This window comes from Lissotriton vulgaris, chromosome 1_1 (genome assembly GCF_964263255.1).
Source record: "Lissotriton vulgaris chromosome 1_1, aLisVul1.2, whole genome shotgun sequence".
Classification (NCBI taxonomy): domain Eukaryota; kingdom Metazoa; phylum Chordata; class Amphibia; order Caudata; family Salamandridae; genus Lissotriton; species Lissotriton vulgaris.
In genome coordinates this window covers 186,051,338-186,075,769 of record NC_141685.1, presented here as the reverse complement: position 1 = coordinate 186,075,769, position 24,432 = coordinate 186,051,338, and the positions used below count along the sequence as shown (strand labels likewise).

Genomic DNA, 24,432 nt, shown 5'->3' with positions numbered 1-24,432 from the left:
AGATGTTACGGAATGTTTGACATTTTATTTGCAAAGAACAACCAGTATCCGTAAAACTGATCAGCTCTTCATAGCCCACGGCAGGATGCGTAAAGGACCTCCAGTTGCTAAACAGACTATTGCACGTTGGATATCTAGAGCAATTTCCTTTTGCAATCAGCAAGCAGGCAAGACACTTCATGCAACGATTAAAGCGCACTCTACTAGAGCAGTCTCCTCTTCTACTTCTCTCTTTGCTGGTGTGCCTCTTCATCAGATTTGCAGAGCTGCGACCAAGCACTACTGTTTGGAAGCTGCCAACAATGCTGACTCAGCTGTGGGGCAAGCAATGCTACGTAATCTTTTTAAGTAAGGTGAGCCTCTGTTTCTTACCTCCTCCTGCACACATTGTATATATGTATATATTTCTGCTTTTGCAGATGTGCCCATGTTTACTGCTATACTCTAATATACGTATATGTATTCTCTCGTACTCTGTTTACAATGCACTTATGGCTTACTATGCACAATTCTAGAATTACTGCTGTCTACTCTGATTCAAGCATGTGAATCTATGAAAGATATCCCAATACTGGAGAGGAACATGAGTTACTTACCTGTAAACTGTGCTTCTCCGGTATTGGTATCTTTCATAGATTCACATGCGATCCACCATCCTCCGCTCAGAGGCTCCCCTCTTCTCCTTGGCTCTTATGCCACACTTGTGCTAAAAAATCTGAGAGCCTATTTGGAATTTAGAATAAATAAGGGGGAGCATTCTTGCAAGGAAATTTTCAGGGTGGTAAAAGATTTCACCTCTCCTTCTGCTTATACTCCGACCCATGCTCACTCTGAAGCTTGGCTGAAGGAATTGGCTGTCTATTTTGTACAGAAAATTACCACTATTCAAGAATCTCTCCAGGCCACTTTTCAGCAGCATGCGATGAGTCTGGGGTGTCCCTTGCCAGACCATGGTCCCTTCCTGTGTGATTTTCCCCCATTAGATCATGAGAGTTCTCTTGACATCTTGGCAAGTCTTAAATCCGGATCTCCACAGGATCCTTGCCCTGCCAAGTGTCTAGCAAATATGGCACCTGTTCTAAAGGACCTGGTTAATCCCATCCTGAATCTGTCGCTCTCTTCCGGGGTAGTTCCTAAGGCTTGGAAGAGTGCCATGATCCTGCCACTCATTAAAAAACCAGCGCTCGACCCTTCAGTCCATGCCAATTACAGACCCATCTCCCTACTCCCTGCTCTGGCGAAAGTGACTGAGAGGTTTGTTCACAGATCTATTTCTAATTTCATCGAGGAAAAGGGTCTGTTGCATAGCACTCAATCTGGCTTCCGTGCAAATTTCAGCACGGAGACTGCGCTCCTTGAAGTCACAGATGCCATCAGGGAGGAGTTGGATGCTGGAAGAAAAGTGGTACTGATTATGCTAGACCTGTCGGCGGCTTTCGACACCGTTCCCCACGCACTTCTTCTTTCCAGACTCTGGGACTTTGGTCTGCGGGGAACGGTGTGGAATTGGCTTAAATCCTTCTTAGCCGACCGCCGACAGACAATCTGGGCGCCTCCCTACTCCGCCGAAATGTCACCGCTAGAAGTGGGGGTTCCCCAAGGTTCCATCCTGAGCCCCCTCCTTTTTAACATCTTTATGGCCCCCCTGGCGGTGACGGCGGAGTCTTTCGGCGCCCGGATTGTCACCTATGCTGACGACACCCAGCTCCTCTTTGTAAGCAACAAGGATGGCCTGTTTGACGATGCCCAGGTCAGGGGCTGTTTGAGCGCTGTTTTTGAGTGGTTTGGACGTCATGGGCTGAAGTGCAACTCCGACAAGTCGGAGTTGCTCTTCTTTGGTTGTACCTCTGAGCCTGATTGGAAACCCTGGTGGCCGCAAGATATGTTTCCTCCCACTAGTTCGTCTTTGAAAGCCAAAAATTTGGGAGTTATGATTGACAATGAGTTATCTTTCGGACCGCATATTTCATCTCTTACTGGGAAATGTTTCGGCATCCTTCGGATGCTTCGTAAATTCCTCCCTCTAGTCTCCATCCAGCAGAGGAAAATCATTGTCCAGGCACTGATTGGCTCTAGGCTGGATTATGCAAATGTTTTGTTTCTGGGACTTCCCAAATATTTGGTTAGGCGTCTGCAAATCGCCCAGAATTCTGCAGCCCGAGTCATCTTTGGTCTTCCAAGAAAAGCCAGAGCCACTGATCTTCTCTCAACACTACACTGGCTTCCTATTGCTAAAAGGATTCTGTTTAAAACTTTGACCACGACTTTCAAGGCCCTACATGGCATAGGCCCCAAATATATTTCCAAACGATTGTCCTGGTATAACCCCCCCCAGATCTCTCAGATCTTCGTCCCTATCAAAAATGAGTGTTCCCATTATCAAGCGTGCTAGAGCAGGAGGATGGTCTTTTCGCTACTTAGCTCCTCATGCTTGGAATGACCTCCCAATCTCTCTGAGACAGACCTCTAGCCTTCTGTCCTTCCGAAAGGCCCTTAAGACATGGCTTTTCCCTTAATTTGATGTTGCTTCCTGTGTCTGCACGTCCTTTCAGTGTTATGTTCTCCCTTCTTCGGTTGGGTTTCCTTCGAAAAAGCGCCGGGATACTCCGTGGAGTGGCCGTGCGCTATAGGAGTATAAAAATAACATAACATAACATAACAGCCTGATCCTCTGAAGAGAAGGTTCCAGAGGGTGCTGTCGCCTGATTGGCTGGAGTTTGGACCATATCTAATGACTTGGACAAGTTAATAAAGTGACACGTTTTTTCCTGTTAACTTCTATGTTACAATACTTCCCATTGGTCTTTTAGCTATGCTTTTGCTATGCTATTGCTATATTGCTATTTATTCTGTGTACCGTGGGAATCCCACTTCGACGAATGATTCAAGCATGTGAATCTATCAAAGATACCAATACTGGAGAACCACAGTTTACAGGTAAGTAACTTATGTTCATCTTCCTGATCTTCCGGAGCTGAAAAAAGCAGGTAGAGACCACCATCCCAATCTGGGATTTCACAGACCGATCGCAGTCAATTGTGATGCCAAGGCTTTTAGTTGATCTAGATGGTAGGGGTGGGTTCCCAACTCAGTCGGCCAAAAATTAGAGTTCCAGGGCCCACCAATTAGGATCATTTCAGTTTTGTTGGGGTTTAAATTCAGGTGGTTACTGTTCATCCAGCTACCAATATGTCACATGGTAGTTTGAAAGTTACTAACGGAGGCTGCAGACTTGTCGATTTCCAAGATCAGTTGATGATCGTCAGCGTAGTTGAAAGTGCATACCTTTCTTTAGCCTAAGGATTGAATTAGAGGATACAGATACAGATTAAAAAGGTGCAGTGACATGGAGGAGCTCTGCGGCACCCCACACGTCAATTTGACTTTAGAGGTAGAGAATTGGGCACAGCGTACAGCTTGAGTGCGATCCTCTTGGAAAGACGTAAGCCACTTAAGGGCAAGGCCCTGTATCCCTGCCTTACTCATATTGTCCACCAAGTGGATGATGAAGACTCTGTAGAGGAAGGTTAGTCTCATCCTCTTTCATTTGTGGGGGGAGGGTGTCATGAATACACGTGCCTCTTTTGGACATTGTTAGCCCCCACTTGTTGCCTGGAAAATATTGTGGTTTCGACTGGAAGTGCACAGAGTCCCCTGCCAACCAGTTCCCTTGTGCCAGATCTCATTCCATAAACTGTTCCCGTCAATTCCACAATTGGCACCCCTTTGGCTCACATATAAGTTCCTAGTAAAAGGTACCCCTGGTACCAAGGGCCTTGTGGTTAAAGAGGGTCCCTAAGGGCTGCAGCACAAATTATGCCACCCTAAGGGGCCCCTCACCTAGCACATGCACACTGCCACAGCGGCCTGAGTGTCTTGGTGCGGACAAAACTGAAGAGCCAATCTGTGTGCCATACCCATGAACACTGCTAGAGGGGTGTCTTACCCATATCTCAGGCAGTGAGTTAGAGTTCACAGATTTATATTGTGCGGCTCATCACCCGTGATGGTTTCCAGACGCTGTCTATGGTCACGGGGTGATAATGCGATTTTCCCAGAATCACAGGATGTTGCGCTGAAGCAGAGACTCGAAACCGGATCCCCAGTTCCTGAGTCGGCAGCGCTGGCTGCTGCACCACATCCTCTCCCCCTATGAGGGCATATCTGCATAAAATGCCCCTGATGCCCCTGCTATATCCTAGTCGATTCCTGGATATTGTAAGTGACCAGGGAAGTCATAGTAAGTACATAGGCTGGACACTCGTCATTATGAGTTCGCCAGCTCCATGATGGCATCACTGAAATATGTCATGTTTCGCACCAAGCATCTCAACATAATAAACTTGTGCTGATTCCAGTGTCGATTTTACTAAAAATGCACACATAGAGGCCCTTAGAGGGGTCCCCTGAAACCTACCAATCCTTAGTGTGGTCATTGACTGGCCTAAGCAAGCTTGTTACCACCAGACTGTGTTCTGACCTCAGGGGAGAGTGCCTGCGCACTCTGAGGCTGAGAACAATGCCTTTCCTGGGTGGAGGTGTTCCCATCTCCCACTGACAGGAAGAGCCATCCGTGGAGGGGAGCTTCAGAGGTCTTGCGTTCTTTGTAATGCGACCCCAGCCTCTCTTGTTCGAAGGAGCGGGCCTCCATCCTGTCCTCACCCCCTTTTTTGGTGGCAGGACAGGTTGGAAACCTTTGATAGAATAGGAGATGTGCCCCCCCCTCTGCCAACTCCACCCCTCGGGTGCTGGAGGCTAGGTCAAGTACACTTTTCAGTGCTCACCATCTTGAAGATGGTGGGACTTGTTCAGTTAGGGCTAGGACTGTGTCCTCCTCTCACAGAAGGTGGGCATGTTAGAGGGCCTAGACACCCAGGCAAAGGACCCATTTGACACTACCTGTCACTCCCTTGTAACGCCCTTAAATCTAGTTTTTAGGTGGCATCCCCAGTCCATGAACTTCAGTTCCTGACCACCTAGTTCCCCCAAGCCGCTGTTACTTACCTGTAAGCAGCTTCTGTCCGATTGCCCCAGTCTCCTTTAATTTGTATTGGGTTTCCAACCTTGAACTTGCACCTGGGCGCCCCTGTGCCGCTGGTGATGCACTGTTGGTTCTGAAGTGAACTTTGTCCAATACTAACCTTAACTTCTGAAGAATGGTCTTGTAAGTAGATGTTGCCTATACGTATGTTGAATGTTTTTTTCACCCCATAGGTTAATATTGCAAAGTCTGAAAATTGCACTAATTGTCCACTTTTTATATTGAACAGTATTTCTATCGCAAAACGTATTTACTCAAGAAGAAATTCTTTGGTTCCGCAAAATAAATCTAACTAAGTATAATTTTTTATAAATTGGTCTCAGATTTATTCATTGAGTGTGTGTCATTATTGCCACTGTGTGTACAACAGTGTGTGTCATTTATTGCCACTGTGTGTACAACAAATGCTTAACCACTTGGATGCTATACTGCTCTTGGCTCTTCAATGTAATTTCCATTGAAATCAATGGAAACTCCATGACGAGTTACCCTTGTCATTAGCGGCGAAGAGGTTAACACTACCCTCGGATACGTCTAACTGCTCCCCTACACTACCACAAAAGAGCATTAGTATTATCTACTTTAGCCTCTGTAAAACCTCTGTGGATGCACTGGACTCTCTGCACACTATGGTATAGTATATTGAGAGCCGGCCTCCTACACTCAAGTACTCACACTCAGACATAGACAGACAGACACACACACTCTCTCTCTCACACACATTCTCACATATACCCACCCTACCTCACATCAGAAACATATATTTAACTGCTAAATGACACCTTCAATTAGGACCATTAGTAAATAGGTTCATGCAGAATGCAGAAGATCCTACGAGTAAGGATATCTGTGCAGTCATCCCCGTGACAGGAAAGAAGAAATGGAAATGAATGAATAAAATGCTTTAGGAGGCCAAGCATTCTTAAACTAAGAAATGAATGAAAGATAAGCCAGGAATAGAGAGAAACAGAAAAAGAAATAAGAAAGAGAAAAAAAAGAGTAACATAAAGATTTTAAAAAAACCAAGGGAAATAGAAAGTACGAAAGAAAGAAATGAGGCTCCCATATATTATATTCAGTTGTGCTTGTAATACGGCGGCCGGATATCCGTCACGTTTGTGTCTGAGTAACCCGGCCAGCGAACTCTAAATCAGGCTCTTGACACTTTGCAATATTGCTGCTCTTAACTGTGCACCATTACTTCCTCAGAAGTCACGGGCAAGAGACACCTGGTCGCCTGTAACATACTTTTTAGGTCTCGTTGAGCCAACGCGCATGCGTTGATCTGCAAGAGTTTAGAAGTGGCTTTCAAAAGTGCTCCCAAAGTCTGCAGGCAGATCAGGTACAGTGCATGTGCGCCGGGCGCGTGCACCATTTGTCAGCCTGCAGCCTTTAGGAGCACTTTCGCGGCCGCTTTGATGTTCTCAGTGAGCCCCGTGGCCACTGAGAACATCAAAGCCGCTGCGAAAGTGCTCACCATTTGCCACCCCCTCCCTTATCCCACTTCCTGCTTGCTATTGTAGCTGATAAAGATTTGTCAGCGCACTCCCTAATTCCCAACTTCTCCTCCCCGACAGAACAAATGTAGTCTCATCCAGCTCATCCCATTATCACTGGCATTTTTAATCATTTTTACAAAAATAAAGCTTTACTTTATAAATTAAAAGCATATCAGCAGCATCTGTGCCACTGCCTTCGAATCCCACCAGCGCTGGTACAATCTGCCGGTCTTATCTTTGTTTTATTTCTTTGGACATATGGGCCGCGCAAAGCTGTTTGGAAAGGAAATGTCTGCCCACTCCCTTTAAGAAATATCCAGCCACAATCTGTCCATCTTGTATAGAACGTGCTCCAGGTTTCTTTATTGATTAGTCCTAGTATTTCAATGATTCTGTTTGCAATTAGGGAGCATGTTTTAATAGTCTTTAAGCTATTAGATAGGAACAGGTTGCATAGGAGCTATTTTATTTTTACATGCTCCTTTTTTGTTAATGATTCATTAAGCCTTGTTCTAAATGGTACTAATATTTATGTCCTCCCGGCAACAGCTCGTCGCCCTCCCGGCAACAGCTCGTCGGCAGATACCAGCACTTCTATATGCCGACGATGCTGTTATCCTAGCAAGAACATCAAACGAATTACAAATGGCCCTGAACAGATACTGTGATTTTATGGCAAGTTTAAACCTGAAACTAAACGCAAAAAAAACGTACACAATGCACGCAGGGGAGAAAAGAAACGTAAGACACAGGAAGCTAATGGCGCAGGGCGAACACCTGGACAGGACTAAAACCTACCCCTACTTAGGGATTGTCATTGACGAAAAATTCAAATGGACCCCAGCCATTAATACAAGAAAATAGATTTTCCTCCGAGAGACATCATCACTAAAAACCTTCTCGCAGAGATTGGGGCAGAGACCAATTAAAGAACTAGTGCAAATATATAATGCAAAATGTGTAAGCACTGCAACATACGGAGCGGGGATTTGGGGTTTTAAAAACGTGGACTCAATACAAACAATAGAGAACTCCTTCCTTAGATATTTGCTGGCGGTGCCCAAAACCTGCTCCACCTATGCCTGCCACTCTGAGCTGGGCATTGACTACATCACTGACATCATAAAACTACAACCAATAATGCTGTGGCGCAGAATATGGGTTACCGAACAATGCCACTTGACCAGGACGATTATACAAGATATTTTAACGCTAGACCACGCTAAGAAAATCAAATGGCTGTCGTACGTCAAAGCGTTATTGACAGATCTTGGATATAGGAAATACTTTGACCACCCATCGCTGATAGAGGAAATCCCTAAAAAGACCTTAAAAAGGGAGTGTTTAACTCATCTACGTCAGCTACGCTTATTATCCGAGGTCCACAAGCCATCAGTCCAACATTCCCTGCTAGTCCAGACTGCGTTCTCTGCTGAACCTTACCTAAATTTCAAAATAACACAGTTTGAAAGAATGCTGCTTACCCGCTTCAGACTTGATTTGTTCCATCTACTAGTTGCATTTCCTGAGCAAAATGTCAGGACTTCTACTACCTCTATGTGCCCTTGTGATTTGGCATCGCCACAATCAACGATACACACAATGCTATTCTGCAAATTCTATAGCGAGCCCCGGAAGCGCTGGATACTCCCTATCTTGAAGTTCTGGGGTCTCCGTCAATGTCGCCCAGCGTATTTGGCACTACAATTCCTGGAAAATGAAAACTATGCGAAAGCGATTGTATCTTACCTTAAATTCTGTATACGCCACCGCACAAATTTATAACCTCGAACAACATCGCTTATACATATTAACGAAGGGACTGAGATAACAGAAAAACTGTACGTCTTTGCACATGTGGGAAAAATTTGCCCTAATGAAATTGTGATGCACTTCTTACTTCCATGTATTTTTTTTTTTAAACAAAATGTACATTTAATAATCTTTTTAACCCTTTTCTCATACAATTGTAACTGTGTTTTTATTCTATCTGAACTTTTATGGTGTTTTTTCAAAACTACCGAATAAAGTTGATATTGAATTGAATTGAATTGATTCATTAAGCCTTGTTCTAAATGGTACTAATATTTTTGCACATCACATTACAGCACCAAAAGCAACAGGCCTAGCCTTCCCTCACCACACTAGTTCAGCAAAGCAAACCTGAATCAAGTTTGTGTAACTTACCGCAAGACTTACATCCTTTTACAATGTTTATTTCAATACAAGAGGACAAAAACAGTTGTGTTCTGCCCCTCTTTATTAATGATTATAATGCAAGATGGCAAGTGTTTTCATTCTTATACATGCAAAATCCTTCGTTTTTTCCATAGATTACACTACACTCTTTATTTTTCGACTCTGCCCCAGCCACTGTCACTAATAGAAGAATACGTTTCATTTTTCTCACTTTGGCTTTCTAGTTGAAACAAAGAACCAAACTTGATAGTCACCAGCTTGAAGTTGAGAATGGTGCTGCCGTTTGTAACTGTGGTCTTCGTTTTGAACGGACTGACATATTTGTTACTTCGGTTTGCAGTGCTGATAGGGTCCTATTGGTCATGGATACTTTTCCTCTGCATCACATTGAAAAAAGAAAAGGCACGCGCAGCTTTATCATATTTTTTGTTTGACTTAAACCAACCAGTTTTAATGTTGCAGTGAGCTGGCAAAATAGAGTATCCAATAGAATGTACAGCAGTTAAAAATATCCTACGAGCATTAACACCACCGGTGCTGAGGTGCCATTATTATTAGGTATTTATTCTGAAGTCGAATCCGATGGAGGCTGTTTTGGAAGTTCATAGTATTACTGTGAACAACTCACATTGTATAGCTTCAGTGGTTCACGGCAACAGCGATCACAAAAGGAGCAGTTTTGGGGAGCTGTGGTTATCTGAAGAAGTGATCACTATAATAGAACATATGGAGGACTTCTAGTGAATACTTTGGACAAGTTTCCAAGACTGTAGCCTGCTCAGGTTAGCTACCCTTCACTCTAAGACAAATAAAATGACTTTCAAGGGATGAGAGTGTCACAAGGAATTACCTTGATAAGGTGACTCTCCTACGTCAGTTGTGTCTCAAATGGAGTCATATAAAGAAAAATATGAACCCTCACTCACCTAACCTAGTTGGCATACTTCATTGCGTTGTCTCATTCACCTGACAGTAGTCTGGGGGATTGATGAGCTCCCAGATAAAGCAGGGAGTGCTTAGTTATTAGAGTGTGAATCCCACTTACTCATGAGATAAGGCATCATGGAGTTGCAATTAAAAATCACTTTTGATAAACCTATAATGTATTCTTTATATATAGCTGGATATTTAAAACAAAATGACAAATGGGGATAGTGGTGATTGATATCTACTTGATGATATCGGCTTGTCGTGCTTCTGCTGAATGTTCGGAGGAAGCATGCCAAGTAGGTTGTTTGTAGGTAGTTCCACTTGATGACTGTTTGACTACAGGGGCCTCCCTGTGCTCCACCTTCCATGGGGCCCATATTCTGGAGAATCGGGGTACTTCCCACAGAATTGTGTCATGTACATTGGGTATCTACAGGTATTACGCATGTGTGTGTGGAAGTGCATGAAAGATTGCCTCACTCTATCTGTCTATCGCCCTCACTCTATCTATCTATCTATCTATTGCCCTCACTCTATCTCTCTATCACCCTCACTCTATCTATCTTATCGCCCTCACTCTATCTATTGCCCTCACTCTATCTATCTATCGCCCTCACTCTATCACCCTCACTCTATCTATCACCCTCACTCTATCTATCTATCAACCGTCACTCTATCTATCGCCCTCACTCTATCTATTCGCCGTCACTCTATCTATCTGTCGCCCTCACTCTATCTATCTATCACCCTCACTCTATCTATCTATCACCCTCACTCTATCTATCGCCCTCACACTATCTCCCTCACTCTATCTTTCGCCCTCACTCTATCTTTCGCCCTCACTCTATCTATCTTTTGCCCTCACTCTATCTTTTGCCCTCACACAATCTATCTATTGCCCTCACTCTATCGCCCTCACTCTATCTATCCCCTCTATCTATCTATCGCCCTCTATCTATCTATCTATCGCCCTCTATCTATCTATCGCCCTCTATCTATCTATCGCCCTCACTCTATCTATCTATCGCCCTCTATCTATCTATCACCATCACTCTCTCTATCGCCCTCACTCTATCTATTGCCCTCACTCCATCTATCTATCGCCCTCTATCTATCTATCGCCCTCACTCTATCTATTGCCCTCACTCCATCTATCTATCGCCCTCACTCTATCTATTGCCCTCACTTCATCTATCTATCGCCCTCACTCTATCTATCGCCCTCACTCTATCTATCGCCCTCACTCTATCTATCTATCTTATCACCCTCACTCTATCTGTCTATCTATCGCCCTCACTCTATCTATTTAAATATCGCCCTCTATCTATTTATCGCCCTCTATCTATTTATCGCCCTCCCTCTATCTATCACCCTACCTCTATCTATCGCCCTCCCTCTATCTATCTATCGCCCTCACTCTATCTATCTATCGCATTCACTCTATCTATCTATTGCACATTATCTATCGCATCAGCACAGCATCACTCAGCACCACCACAGCATCACTCAGGGGCACCACAACATCACTATGAGCTACCACAGCATGACTGAACGCCACAGCATCACTGCGTCACCAAAACATCACTCAGCGCCACCACAGCAGCAATCTGTGCAACAAATCAACAACAACTAGTTCAAATATGTTCTCTCAATGTTTCAAGCTTTATTACAAATGCCACAAAAAGATGTTAATATTTCACTTCTGTTCTTGGATTTTTGTCACAATAAAATACACTGAACATAATCTTCACAAAAGTTATTTACAAAAGTTTAAGCAATTGCCATTATAAATTACAATAACTTTTATTTAAGCATTAATTATTATAAAAATTTAAAGCCATTGTTATTTGTAATATCAATACATCTAAGTCACGTAAATACAACACATATTGCATTACAAATGCTATAGGTGTCACATTTGCGAAAGTTACAACTATTGGCATTGTAAATGACAAAGCTATTAATTTCGCTATTTTCCAAATCAACAAATAAATAAAAAATGCGTCATTTACAATACCAATAGCTCAAACTTTCCTAATGCGAGACCTATTGCATTGCAAATGCTTGTTATAATTACAAGGGTGTGACAACACCACATAACACGGCATAAGCAACAAGTGCAGATTAAACCTCAGGGTTCAAATAAACCCACACACACCGTGAGATTTAACCTGTACTAAACACACACGCCTCAATACCAGGTACATCATAGAAAGACTGATGGACATAATGAAGCGGACCTTGAGATACATGCATAGCACAGACAAGATAAAGGTCTTGATTTAGAGTTTGGTGAGCAGGGTACTCCTTCACAAGCGTGGTGGAGTACCCTGTCCAACAAACGGATGGTCTGCCTGTAAATACATCGGACGACCATTCCTTTTTAGATCAAGCAGTCTGATGTATTTTTCTCTTATTCAGGACCACCAGGGAATACCTGGCAGTCATGATGAGAATTTGTTTTTAAATGAATCCCACTTCCTGTGAGTAAATTAATCAGGGAGAAAGTTCCAATATTGTGAGGGTGATTAGTTATTGGTATTTAAAAACAAACTCCAGCTTTGGAACCTTGTTTTTGAAAAACACAAAAGTTGGTGAATGGCCGCCTAAAACATCCCCAAGGGATCCAGAGAAGTGTAGATCAACTTCATATAGATGGTTGAGATTTGTTTTTCGGTCAGGGGATTAGTTAGCAGCTGGTCCTCCAGTGGGGATGCATCAGGCAACTTCCATCCTTACCAGATGTGACCATGCAGAGCGTGACCCACCTGCAAATGTCAGAACCGTTTTTAGTCACCTAATTCAGACTTTTGTTGTAGGATCGTGAAGGACACAAACGCCTGTCCCCTCCACACATCGCTCTAAGCTAATCAATCCCCATTTTGTGAAGCCCTGCAATCCTCCCACTGCACTTAGGAGATCACCATCATACAGTGGAGTCCATTCAGTCCGCGAACCTGGGCAGCCTAAACACTTGGTAGCCTCTCTCCACACCCTTAGCACTGTTTGGGTATGAGTAGGTGGAGCGCACTCATACTATCTTCAATACAGCATTGGGGGGGGGTAACCTCTCTTGCCCATGGCCAATCTATCTACCCGGTAAGCAGGATCCCCATGGTCCGCAAAAACCCATTTGTTGACTGCCACCAGCTGCGTGGCCCAGTAATACTTGAGAATGCTCCGGGCCGCCAGTCCACCTTAATAAAATTCCCTCTGCACCTTACTCGCCGCGAAGCGCCACCATCCCACAACGGGAGCCATAATTCTCAGTCTACCTTTTGAAAAAATATGTCTGGTGGGATCTTAAAGGACGTTTTTGCACGATGTACAGGAGGCCCTGAAGGGTCACCACTTTATATAGGACCACCCGGCCCAGTAAGGAAAGCGGGAGTGCCCGCAAGTGTGGAGCATCCCAGCAAAGCCGGTCTAATTTCGGAAATATGTTCCTGCCTATGGCTCTCTTGTAATAAACTCGCCCAAATATTTAAAGCCATGTAGTGCCACCCAAACTGTGCACCTAGAGTGCAGCCGCAGGGTCCCTGCCACCAGCAGGAATGTTAAGGGCTTCTTCCAGTTGATCTTATATCCTGAATAATCTCTAAATATGTGAAAAATGTGTAGGATTCGTTCACTCGAGAAGGCTGATTACGTGTCCTACAGCAAAACATCAGCGTAGAGTGAGATTCTCTCATCCCACTTCCGATCAACTGGAATACCCCATATGAGAGGTCCTGGCGAACCTACGCACGTGTGAAGAGCATAGAAGACAAGGAACATCCCTGTCGGAAGGCAAAGACTCGGGAGACTGTATTATTGACGCGCATGCGCGCTAGAGGGTCCACATACAAGAGCATGACAGCAGCGCCACTGGTTCAGCAAAGGAATCCCCTGTTGCGTGTAGTACTCCATTAAGGTGTCGGAGACATAAGCGCGTTCCCTGGTGTGGCATAAAGCCAGATTGATCAGGATGATCCACTGTTGCAATTACTGTCTGCAGGCAGATCGCCAGGGCTTACGCAAGGACCTTAGTCTCAAAATTAAGCAGGGAGAGAGGTCTATAAGACCCACACTCAGTTGCTGGTTCGTCCTTTTTTGGGATGACCACCACCTCAGACATTCTTTGGTCCTCTGGGAGACACCCTTATTTTCAGGCAGTCTGAAACCTCCTCTGGAGGCACTCCCTGATTTTATCCATCATGCTTTTATATAATTCTATGGGGAGCTCATTAGGCCCCGTCGCGTGCCCTCTTTGCAAGGTTCTTATTGTCTTATATATTTAGTCTACTGTCAGGTCTTGGTCTAGTGCGTCTCGGTCCTCATTCGTTAGCATTGGCAGGGTCAGGTCTTTCAGGAAGCCTCTCCCATTATTTCTGTCCCCTTGTTGTCAGTGTCCTCAAGGATCACTGTTTTGAATTCATCCTATAGCACGCAAGCTGATTCAACAGGCCGCCGGTTCTCCTTAAAATAGAAGTCTGCTCCATCTCACATACGAGCTTTGAACGTCTTTTAAATATCACTGATCAACCCTTGAGGGTAGGAGGAAGTCCACAACCGGACCATCGAGTTGCACCTCCACCAGCGAATGGTCTGAGATTCCCCCTGCTATGTGCGTAGCTGCTCTAAAATCATCTTTGTTGGACCTGGCCTTGTGGCGTGGTTCCCCCCGTTCCTCAGCAACCCGTTAGCCTAGCCCTGCACCCAGAAACCCCTGGTCGTCCTGTCTCTGTACACCCAAACTCCCTACACGACCCCACCAGCCGGCGACCAGCCCCGCATCCCCGTCCTCCTTCCCGGCCCCGGGCACCCCCGAACCTGCATCACCCCACAGGGCCCCAGCAGCCATTTTCCCTTCCTGAGGTCCCTGACTCCATGGGCCTTGCATCACCCCGGCCCCAGCGAAACCTAGGCTCCGGACGCGCCAGTCCCGGCTGGGGTGTAAAGGGCTCCCCGAGTGAGATAAGACAGGGAGTTTCGATGGCACCTCCGGCCTCCCCTGAGAGACTGGTTTCTATCACACCTCTGGCCTTCCCTTGGGGGCCGGTTTCGATCGCACCTCTGGTATTCCCCGAGAGCTGGCTCCAGACCCTGCCGGACGCATCTTCAAAGGGATCAAAGGGCCAACCAACGGACCTCTCCAACGACCAGCCCCCAAGGCATGAGACCTCTGCCTGCGAGAGTCCGGACATCAAAGGGCCACTGGACTATATCAAGGCTCGCCCAACAACTAGCGGGTAGTTGTATCCTGGACAAGAAAGCCCTGCTGATCTGATCCCGGCTGACCCTTGGGGAAAACTGAACCTTCGAACTCTTCGAACCCTGCTGACGCTGTCGCAGCTCTTCCTCGTAACGACGGAACTGAAACATCGGAGCCCTGCTGGCGCTGTCACGGCTCATCCTCATAAGAACGGAACTAGAACCTCGGAGCCCTGCTGACCTCGTCGCGGCCCGATCTTTAACTCTTAAGAGACCTTCACGGAACATCCTGAGCCCTGCAGACGTGGTCGCGGCTCCTCAAGAACTAACCTCCGGATCGAACCCTGCTGACCTCGTCGCGGCTCGAGGAGTACTCTGGTCCGGCTGGACCATCGACGCTACCAACAAGACCTGAGCCGACCTGAAGTGAGTGAAGCAGCCAATACGATTATCACCTTTTCGTATCCCCCGGCTCGAGGATTGAGAGCTGTGCGCAGGGTACGCTTCGTACTGGCCTAAAGACTGAGACTGTCCCACTTCCCCCTTCCTGAATTCCTGAGACTTTATGATCCTCGATCGCTTGTAAATAAGAGTGCCAATTCCTTTTTACTGTTCATAAAGAACTTGTTACTGAAAACCTACGGTGTGGTGTCCGTTCGTAAGTGTGGTGTGAGCTCAGTGTGTACGATCCTAGACTCTAAGTCCTCCCCGGTGAGGACCTCACGTTAAGACTCGGCATTACTTGTGGGAGAGGTGAGTCACGGGGTGGTCGGGTGAGCATAACCTGGCCCTCTGGGATCGCCCCTTCTTACATTCTTTATGGACAGTCTGGCTGAAAAGATAGTGCAGGCATGCCAGACTACCATGTGTTGCAGACAGGTGCTCCGGTTCTGATACCCTCTTCCCCTCTAGGGGCATTTAGAAGTATCATGAATATAGTATAGGGTCAGCTCTGTCACTCCAGTCACCCCAATGCATGTATGCTCTGTTGTAAGTGTCTTACCCTTTAACAGGATGAGTCAGTCTTGTCTGGGTCTCTTTCCTGTTTCCCGACACTTGAATGGCACGCCAGAAGACTCGAGAGAGCAGTGACCCACCAGCTGGCTTTTGTGGAGCGCTTTTGTCCTGCATATAGTGCTGCATTCTGTAGGGCACCCACTCTGTCTTTTCTTTGCAGTTGCCTGAAGATCAGCAGTCCCAAGATAGCAGTCATACCTGGCCTGTCTGTAAGTGCGGCCCCCTCTGGGGGCCCGACCGTCAGCAATTGAGCCCACACTGTGGCCGGCTGGACCACAGGCGTAAGCTCAGACAGGGTGTTCGACACTGGAGTAGTTGTAGTCCCTCATGGGCATCTGACACAGAGTAGTCAGAAATTCAGCAGCTAAAAGCCCAACACAGGCTTTTCAGGAAGTTAGCAGATTCAGACTCTGTTGTGTTAGGAATTTGGCAAATGCAACCTTGAACGGGCCTATTGGCAGCACACAATTGTCCTACTGGGCCTCAACAATTATGTTGTTGTAGAGTTTTATTTTCTGCCTTGAACTGTTGGGAGAGTCTTGGCATCCCTCAGACTAGCTGGTCCTGCTGGATGGCTTTCTGTCCGCCCTACAGATAACGGGGATGTGTCGGACCTTGCTTCTTCCAGGACAGCCTTGTCATCCTGCTGGATAGTCAAACTCCGTTCCCTTTCTTTCCAGACAGGCAGGCTTCTAGGCATACTTCTAGGCTCTTCAGGACAGGTACACAGTTTCTCCATTAAGTAATTCAGCCTGCAGGTGATGTCCCTTCAACTTAGATAGACTGTCAGGCTGACACCATCCCTGGTGGTACAGCAGGCACCTGAGTACTTTGTAGAGCACATTATTCCTTGGTAACAGAGGACTTTGAACTGGGGTATAAAAGAGCGATAAATGGTCCCACTTGTATACACAACTGGCAGGCAGGAGGTGCGGTTTACTCTGTCGCACTCTCACATTGCATTTATGCTACGCACACCAATACCCTAAACACGCACTTGATGTTAGCGCAAAGTCTGGGCACAGGTATAGAAATGGAGCATTACATGGGTGTGAAAGCCACTCCACTGACCATGATGCTATTGATCCTTACAACAGGGTGCATTGCCATCACCGCTCTAGCTGTTAAACCCATGACAGTCCTCTGCCTTAAATAAGGGCACGCTTGGTGTGACCCTCCAGGTCACAGGACCGGTCCAAGACCTCTCATAGTCCCTTGTTCGAGGTTGCACAGTACTGGGGTGGCAGAAAAATCTCATGTAATTGTTTTGTGGTAGATTTATCCCAGTAACGTGCAGTTACAAGTTTGACGCCATGGACTGGGGAGTTGCCACGAGGAACATATTCTTCTGCCTGTCAAACCACATGCCATTCACTATTTCATAGTGTTTTTCTGTTTTTATTTACCACTTGTTTTAAGCAGGTGGTAGATAAATGCATGTGGTTGGTTGGGGGAGATGGGTGAAGCAGGGGAGGGAAGAGGAAAGCATTTTCTAACAGAGAGAAGAGTTGTATGTTTCCCCCAGTTAGTAAAAAACCAGCATAAGTCTTGGCTGCTTCTGCTGCACTCAGAGTCTTGTGGGTCTTTTTAGTCTAATTTTTCTGTCTGGAAAAAAAATGGTGTCCTGTTTTTCTGCACCCGGTAAATCCAGGCGCAGAAAAGCCTAACAACTGTTAATCAGGTGGAATAAAATGAACACATGAAAGTACTCCTTAATTTCATTGCCCTTGATTCATACTCTGGACCATAGTTGAGGGATAGGTCTAGGCATAGTCCTCGCAGCACACAATAGATTTACGTGTGTCAGAGGCCAGAGCTCAAAAGTCAGGATACCTGATACAAGTAGGTGGTAACTCAGGGCAGGGGAAAACGCCTGTTGTCCATGGAGGGGAAATTCCTGTCCCAGAAATTTACATTAAAATTAATTAATAGTATTCTATTTTAAATATCTGTTTGGTGCCAGTGCATATGACTTTAATTTCTGCTTTTGGGATTCTATGTTACAAGTCCATAAGGTACAGGTATCCTTTCTGAGCTTAATAAAATGTTAGAAACTCTACACATCCTCACTCCTACATTCAAGTACTCTCAGGCTACCATTCTACACTCTGCTCTGTCTGAAGAACAGCTCAACATTTTCAAAATTCTGCATTGATATGGCTTGTAAATAATTTTTGGGTGAAATGTACATGTATTTTTTGTTACATTTTGTTTAAGAATATATTGTTGTGTTACTCCTCTAATAGAAGCCTTGCAAGCATCCAACACAGAAAGAATACTAGCCGTATCCAAATTATATGTAATAAACTCCTTTATGTGTTTTTTGAGAGATGTTACAAATATCTCGTCTGATAATAAATATCTTGGGAAAGTGAAAGGACGTCTCTCTTTTGCCCTAGGAGCTACTCCAAAAGTGAATATAATCGGATTATGGTCAGAGGAGATTTTTGGCATAATCTGCATATGTCCTGAGCTCATTAGTTCCACCGAAGCCCACTCCAGATCTATCCTAGAACAAAGTTTGTGGCGGAACGAATAATATGTATATCCTGGTACATCTGGATGTAGACAGCGCCATATGTCTTTTACATTACACATACATTTACACATTTATAATTTTAGCTAGTTCTAGTATTGCTGCTCTTGTTTTGCACATACATAAAGTTAACCCTATCTTCGTTGCATCCTGTTGATAATTTAAAACACAATTAAAGTCTCCCATCATGAGAAGCTCGCCCTCCCATGATAATAATTCGATGTTCAACCAGTCAAATAAGCGAGGCTCGTCTTTGTTTGGCCCGTATATAGCACAGAAAACATACATATTGTCTTCTATCCGCATTTGCATTATTGTCCATCGCCCCCCCTTGTCCGCTGCCGTCCTAGTGACTTCCCCCCGCAATTGTCTTTTCTTTAATATTGCAACCCCTCTGATTGGTGCATTTAATGTTGTGCAGACCACCAATTCATATCCCAATTGATTCAAAAGTTTTTTATCTTTATAGCAAATATGTGTTTCTGTTAGCATGACCAACTGTGCATCATACATTTTCAGTTCTTGATATACTAAATTTCTTTTAGTCCTATTATTCAGGCCTGATACATTCCATGCAAGACAGCTACAGTACTTAATTTATGTAAAAATAAAAAATCGCTGCCCTTTTCTTATCACTCTTTTTAGTTTTATTTCTTACTAACATCGTTTTGTCTTCCTTTTGACTTGTCATGCCATTTTTAATTTTTCCTCTCCCATCCCTCCCAACCCTCATACCTTCCCTCCCCACAACAAAGCTACTCCCCCCGTACCATAGGAAAACACCCCCCCTTTATACCTGCTGCCGTTGGTTGGGCAGCCTTTTGAGGGTGCAGCCATCCGCACCACCCTCTCCTACTTCAATAAGTGTATCCATCCCGATTCCCCTTTCACAAATAATCAATTTGTCATTTAGTCAAACCTTTTGAGACAGTGATCACATAGAATCTGCATTCAAAATTATTGTGTTTTATACATTAGTGATTCTTTTCAAACTAATTTTCTGCCTCCATAGCCTAGTTAAGCATTAGTATTTTTTTCTAACACATTTTCTGCCTCCTTAACCTGGTTAAGAAAGTATGTATGACCGGCTTTGGTAACTTTTAAACACGCAGGTTCTTGCAGGAAAACCTGAGCCTCTGCGGCTTTAAAGGAATCAATTAATTGTCGTAAGTTCCATCGTCTCTCCATGGTAGACTTACAAAGGTCTGACCTGACAAAAAAAGTCACATCTTCTGTGACGATGGGGGAGTTGGGTTTTGCTTTTAAAGAGACAGCCTGTCTCAATAAGAAATTTCCAAAATAAATCAAAAACGGGCGAGGAAATTTACTTCCTTTGTTTCTGTTAACCAGTGGTAGTCTATGAACTCTTTGTAGATGAGAGTCCCAGTCCCAGTCTGCGAGATCGGGGAAAGCACACTGGAAAAGCTTGACTATGTAAGCCCTGGGGTATGCCCCTTCAGCCCCCTCAGGAACCCCAAGGAGTCTAAGGTTTTGTCTTCTTTGGCGATTTTCCATATCCTCGACTTTAGAATGTAGTGCCCGAATCTCTTCATCCTGGCGGGAATTTTTCTGCTCAGTTCTAGTCGAAGTTTCCTCTATCTGCGCGACCCTATGTTGTAGTTCTTCCACATCTTGTGTTACCGTATTCATTTTGTTATTGACTTCCAATAAGTAATTTTGAGTTTTTGTATTGTCTTCCTTAAGTTGCAGGAAATATTGTTGTGCTTCTTGCCGTTGTTCTGTCAGCATGTTTACAATGAAAGCCAAAGATGGGGTCTCTCCTAATGGTTCCACAGGGGGTAATACCTCCTGCAGCCTGTCTTTTCCCAAATGACCGTTTTCCTTGGCTGAAGCAGACATGACAACGAGATCACTTGAATTGAAATCCTTTTGATTGATATCGTCTCTGATATTACTGTCTTCTTGGGAGTTCTTTGCCCCCATGGAGTTATCTAGGATTGATTGACTTAAAGGTTCAAACAAGTTTGCCTTATTCAGATCTGGGTCAGCTTGTGTTGGAGTTGGTAGCCCCATGGAGCTATTTCCTGACAGATGTAAAGCCATTGATTTTACCCCTCCTTTGGCTTGGATCCACTTACGTAGCGAAATAGGTTTGCCCTTAGTGTTAGCTAAAGTTATAACTGAGGAGAGAGTAGAAGGATTGGTATTTTTCTTGTTTTTCAATTTATTTTTAGCCTTCCCTCTTCCTTTTTTCCGAGACACAGTTTTCCACTCATCTTGTGACAGGCCCACTCCAGTGTTATCCTCTTCATCGCCCAGTTCCTCATATTCATCATTTGATTCAACTAGTTTTATCATTAAATCCCTCTGTACAGTCTTCAGAAAGTCCCTAAGCTTTGTGTACTTCAGCTATAATGAGCGCATCTGTTTCCTGGGTAGCGAGAGTTTCATGAATAGATAAAATATTAATTTCAGCAGCAGTTACGTCTGGCTCCATGTCCGTAATCAATATTATTTCCGTACCCTCGGATGCTGGAGCATGTAACTGAATTTTATCCTTTCCCTTATGATTAACCTCTTTGTCTGTTTCAGATTGTTCATCTAGTTTTTCTGCTACCTCTGAAACTAATCCCCGCCAGTAATAGTATCATCATATTCAGTAATCTTAGTGTTGTTCTCAGTGTTCTGCATCATTTTATTGTTAATTTCCTTGTTTGTTCACGTAATAGCATAATTATTTGTATGGTTAGCTGAAACAGCAGGATTTAATATTACATTAGCTCCCTTTGCTTTAGTTAAGTTATCACAAGTTAGCAAAGTGGGCCGTGGTGGCTGTGGCTGTAGCTTACCAGTCATTGGTACACCCTTATCCTTTTTTCTTGAAGCAATCAGTTTCTGTGGGCCAACTCCAGTTTCGAGTCCAGCTCCCACTCTTTCCTTCCCGAGGGGTTTGGCTGGTATCTTTTGTTTTTCTGCCGTCAGTCTCTTCTCCCCCGCGGCATTACCGACAGCTGTGGCTCCCAGAACATCGCTTTCCTCCGTGGTCGCTGCACCCTTTGTGCTCCTGGTGCTACGTGGTGGATTCTTCGGGGCCATAATCTTGACAGGAATCAATTTGTCTGCTAAACACTCCGGCGTCGAATTGCCCCCCTGGGCGTCGGAATTGGAGGCGCTTGTCACGTACCCACGAAATATTGAGCAGCCCGGACCTGCAGAGCCTAGCCAAGACAGCAGCGTCCAGCGAGCCCAGCGAGCACAGCCAGCCTCCGCCCACAGTTCGCGGCTGCCGCAGCCTCTTGCAATCAGAAGCCGCATCCGTTTCACCACCTTCGGCAATCGCCGCTTCGCTTTCCGTAAGTGATTCCAAGTAAGTCTATAGCGAGTTCATAGTTTGTAGCAATGCAGGAGCGCTTTCAAATTTCCCGTTTCGAAATAAAGTAACCTTTTAGCTCATAAGTTGATCGAAGCCGTCTCTCTATCCGTTATCAGTAAAGTAAGGAGAGCAGCGTATTCAGGCTGCACCGGGCGGCGTCCTCAAGCCGCCATCTTATATACTGACGGACAATATCTTACATATGGAGAAACAGTTAGCAGATAGTCTTTGTGCTCGGCTGATGAGCAGATTAGATATCATGCTTTTGGAAGATAAACTTCTTACGTTAAGATCAAAAACCAAGAGCTTTCTTAGGGAAAAAAATAGTTGTAAGATTCTTAAATATAAACTCTCTCAATACGAATGCGGAGGTCGAGTAGGAAAGCTCCTCGCATACAAGGTGGCGGAAAACCGAGCATCAACACTAATTAAATCTATAAAAGGCCCTAATGATATCCTGTACTCGCAGCCTATACAAATAATGGAACAATTTGCTTCATACTATGAAAAATTATACACTCTAGAATATGAATCTAGATGACAAACTCCCTGTAAAAGATTATTTAGATCAGGATATCCTTGACAATATGGAGGAGAATTATACAATAGAAGAACTACGTTTAGCTGTGTTTTCCCTCCCATCCAACAGAGCCGCAGGGGAGGATACACTTCCAGTTGAACTTTATAAAATATGCGCGGAAGAAATATTACCCCTCTTCTGCTCAGTCGTGAATTATATTGGTACAACAGGAAAGGCTCTAGAATCTTGGAAAACGGCTAAAATTATGTTCTTCCTGAAAATAAATAAATCACCGACTGAATGTGGGTCTTATCGACCAATCTCTTTAATAAACACTGATGCTAAAGCATATTCCAAGTTACTATCAATGCGATTGGCTCCCTATATGCCATACTTAGTCAATGAACAACAACATGGCTTCGTAGTAGGAAGGGACACCACCACTCATGTCAACATGGCGATTACAGCATTTGACGTAGCCGCAACTAATCTTACCCCACTCGGTATGATTCTCTTGGACGCAGAAAAAGCGTTTGACCGAGTGGGGTGGGACTATTTGTGGAAAGTGCTAGCTCAGTTTGGATTTAAAGAACGGTTTCTGACAAGTGTACAGGCTATTTATAGGGATCCCAATGCCAAAATTAGTTATGCAGGGCTACTGTCACCAACCTTCGCAATCTCTAGGGGACTAGGCAGGGGTGCCCACTTTCACCCCTGCTGTTCGCTCTCTCAATGGAACCTTTTATTATTGCTTTGCATAAACAAGATAAGATAATTCCTGTTATACATGAAGATAAAACTCTCAAAATAACTGCATATGCAGACGACCTAGCTATCTATACCACAAACGTAACGGATGCCCTAATTGGAATATCAGAGGAAGCAAAGAACTTTGGCGATATTTCAGGCTCTAAGTCAAACCTTAACAAAACACAAATTATTTTGAATTACTAAGCTGATCATACAGTTACAGGAATTTGTGACTCTGCCATGTATTTAGGGGTGAAAATCTCCTCTAAAATTAATGAAATTAACAAACTAAACTACGAACCCTTACTAAAAGAAGTTACTACGGTGCTTAAAAAATGGCATAAAATCCCACTTAATATCTTGAGCCGAATCGATTTGATTAAAATGAATATTTTGCCCAAATTTTTATACTTCTTTCGTTCTATCCCCCTCCGGCTTAATAATATATTTTTTAAGAAATTAGATGGAATCTGCAGTAGTTTTATTTGGAGCTACAAAAAACCTAGAAGGTCAATGGCCATACTAAAATTATCATTGGAAAAGGGGCGACTGGACTTTCCGGACTTTAAGTCTTACTTTTTTGCATCATTTTTAGGTCGGCTCAAGAGCTTACTAGACAAAAACCAAACTTTCTTTTTTTATCAGTTTATGTTAGGCACAAACTCAAATCAATCCTTAGCAAGAGTACATGATCCAAATTTTTTTAAACAAGTGAAATTTAAGACAGCAAAAGATGCTGTAGGGATTTTTAATTTGATTTTGAAACACTGCGATACTTCCTTTTTTCACACAGACCTACCACTATGGGGTAATCCTGGGTTACCTGCTATCTTTAATTATAAGATGGGGAGGGAATGGGCCACTTATGGTGATCTATACGGCTCAGACGGTTTCCTCCAGTTTTTAACTTTATAACTGCTTTATAATTTACCTGGTGCTATGATATACAAATATATGCAAATCAAAGATTACTTAATACGGACTATGAAGCTGAAAAAAGCTGCCAGCTCGGACATTTTGGGTTGTTTATATAGTACTAAAAAGAAGTCGCTAATTAGTATGGGATATAAACTTCTTAGTCAGTATAATGCAGATGACTGCACAAGATTGTCACATAAGTGGACGCTAAAACTAGGAATCAATGTGACACCTCAGAATATCTCAAATGCTTTCGTCAACATCAACAAATTAGTCCACTCCTCTAGTCTAAAATTACAACTATACAGGACGGTCAGTCAATTATACCATACACCACTAAAAATATCTAAATGGTCACAGAATAATCTAAACAATGACTGTACTAAATGCCCTAAATGCGATCTGGTGGCAGCAGACCTTACTCACATGCTTTATTCTTGTCCTATACTTGCAAAGTACTGGAAAGAAATAGAAAATACTTTAATCCAAAAACAA

General features: G+C 44.1%; 1 protein-coding gene across 1 annotated transcript in view; it reads left to right on the top strand.

The window, feature by feature from the left end:
• The window catches only part of LOC147738115 (uncharacterized), a 78,657-nt gene that overhangs the window by 50,350 nt on the left and 3,875 nt on the right, over positions 1-24,432 (top strand). The gene's annotated exons all lie outside the window — the stretch shown is intronic.